Raw genomic sequence first — 3,204 nt, forward strand, 5'->3', positions numbered from 1 at the left:
GCAGGTCGCTTTTCTTGTCGTTACACATCAGACCGTGCACATTTTCCATTTTTTGTGTATATGACTGTACTCCAGTTTTGTTTGTATGCACTATGAAATAGTTAAGATATAACACACACCAGTCGACTTTGACATTTTTTTTTTTGCCTTATGACATCTCAACATCGTGACTGTTTCACATTTTTTTTTGCTACTGCATTGTATTATTCTGTGTACATTTTTTCGCATCCGAACACTGTCAATGTCTTGGACATATTACGTTTTCTGTCATGTTATGCTGTATGGTTAATTGTGTCACCATAAACCAGTCATTATTTAGTGGGTATAGGATTTAAATGCAAGACATTAATCTTTGTTCATCAATTTCAGAAAGGAATGATGATTCTAAGAAATAAATTTAACATAAATGGGAATTTCACCTACGGAATAAACGAAAGGAGATGCAATAACTTTATGAGGAAGAGTAAAGGGATCAGGATTAACAAGCATTAACAAGACTATACTATACTCATCACAGAATAGCAGTCTTAACTAATTTTTTCTTTCAGAATACAAGGTGATTGATGCAGGCTGTCAGAGAGAACTACACATCTTATTTTTAGTGATGAAATATGCTAGAGATAAGGAATAGTTGTATAATGAGTAATGAAGTGATTTTTTGCAGATGATAGTGAATACTGATGAATAATGATGAAGGAAATGGTATTATGAATAATGAAGTTTTTCTTTACAGGTGATGATAATGGTGAAGTTATGATGATATGGATAATGAAGTTTTTTTTTCTTTACAGATGAGGATAATGTTGAAGTAATGTATTTATGCTACGTAGTTATTTAAGTATTTGTTGCAGTTTTGCTTTGACAGCAGGTGTTACATTGCATAGTAGGATGACGGAAAGTTTTGGAAAGGACAGCTATGGAACACATTTTATACACATTTCACTACTTGTTAATTCGAAGTTCACTACTTTTCAGCATAGTGTGCGTTTCTTCTTTCAGGTCAATAATCCGTTTTTGTATTTTTTTCCAGGAGAAGTTTTTCATGACACTTACTAAACCTGTTACTTATTATACCTGTTCTAGTACTTGCATTTTTATATTTTTTACCCATTTGTGTTTATCATTTATAAATGTGATCACATGTACTGCCTTGTTACATAATCTTGCTACAGCTGACTCATGACGAATGACGTTACCTATCCTCATTTGCAGCAATAGGTCAAAAGCAAAAAGTATTATGCCTCAGCAATTAATTATCGATCCCAACGCAATGCATTGCTACCAAAAAAATGTATTACCAGTCCCACATAATGTCACTAGTTTATGATAATTCTGAATAATACTGATCAACTCTGAATAGCATGTCACTCGAGTAATGACCTCTTAATGAGACTATATTCAAAATAATGCTTTGTCACTAGCTAATAACTGCCACTGTTTATTGTAATGCCTGTGATTACTAATGATTTGACTGTAATTAACTGATTTTTAATAATGACTTTGTAATGATCTGAATAATACTGAATGATGAACTATGTTTTATTCTATTCAATACTTGATGGCCACTGAGTGCCAATAATTAATGTCAATCAACGAAATTGTTATTAATTATGCCATTAATTAACTCTTGTTTTCAATGTTCATACTTTGTATTTGGAAATGAATGTGACTGTTTCATAATGCTTTGTAATTAGGAAAAGACTAATGATTCTTAATAGATTGGAATGACACATAATTAATTAACTATGGTACTGTTTAATAATGCTTTGTAATTAATTAAGGCTAATAATTCTTAGTATATTGAAATGACAAATGATTAATTAATTAACTGTAATTAGACAAATGATTAATTAACGACAAATGATTAATTAACTGTAATTATACAAATGATTAATTAACTGTAATTAGACAAATGATTAATTAAAGACAAATGATTAATTAACTGTAATTAGAAGAAGGCTAATGATTCTTAATAGATTGGAATGACAAATGATTAATTAACTGTAATTAGGAGAAGGTTAATGATTCTTAATTATACTCTGTAACTGAAAAGAATGCGATTATTTCATAATATTTTGTAACCAGGAAAAGAAGGCTACTGATTCTATGTAAAACAATTAATGAACATTTTTCTGTAATACTACATACTTGGTACAGAAATGTTCAATAACTGGGCTATGAATGCCACGAACTATCAATGAAGACTGTAATTGTCAATATTATGTGACTTGATGTCCTTCACCTCATAAGCTGACTACCCTGAATTACTGCAATGTCCATTTGTCCTGTTTATCCCAGTGATCATGGAGCACTATTGTAACCTCCCCAGTGTAATTTTTTATATAAGAAAATAGATAGCAATACTTAATAGAAATGGGACCCAAGTGTAACTTCCCCACAAAAAATTTTAAAAGAAAATAACGATACTAATTAGAAATGCTGATGGACATGGCTCTATGCGTAACCTGCCTACAATCAAATGTACTGACAATGGCAACAAATGTGAAATTCGCAATCTGACTCAATTATAAATCCTTCAAAAAATTAAAGTCCATTCAGTGACAAGAAAATTCATTTAAACCGAAATATCGGTTTTTTGGCCCTGTGTAAAAACAATCAGAATTAAAGTCTTACCTCAGAATAAATGGATGTCACATATCTGCTCTTGTTGTTGCGCACCACTTGGAGGAACTACATTGCAAATAATAATATTCTCCTTTTTTTTGTAATTCTAGTGAAATTTTTCTTCAAAAGGAAGTGGAATGAAATGGGAAGTGCAACGAGATCTTTAGTTCAAAAAAAATTAAACTTTTGAAAAAATGCTTTTGAAATAAAAAATTATTATTGGGAGACTTGTTGGAGAATAATTACAATAAATAAAATTTTTCATTATCTAATGATTATATTAATTAACAGTATACCTTATTCCTCATCTTGACCATTGTTGCCGACCGCCTACATCACACAACCGCACTGGGCTGCTACTACTGACCGACCGCTCTGCATGACGACTACAGACTGAGTACTGCTCTCAACTAGACAGAGCTACAGACTCGCAACGACTGAACTGACAGACTCGCAACGACAGACTGACTGCTACTCTGCATAGCGACAACTAACTCGCAAAGACTACTACTGACTGAGAACCGCTCGCAACACTCGCGCGGTCAAGCGCATACTCTCTGGTCACAGATGCTACAATGC

Source organism: Schistocerca serialis, chromosome 2, assembly GCF_023864345.2.
Source record: "Schistocerca serialis cubense isolate TAMUIC-IGC-003099 chromosome 2, iqSchSeri2.2, whole genome shotgun sequence".
NCBI lineage: Eukaryota > Metazoa > Arthropoda > Insecta > Orthoptera > Acrididae > Schistocerca > Schistocerca serialis.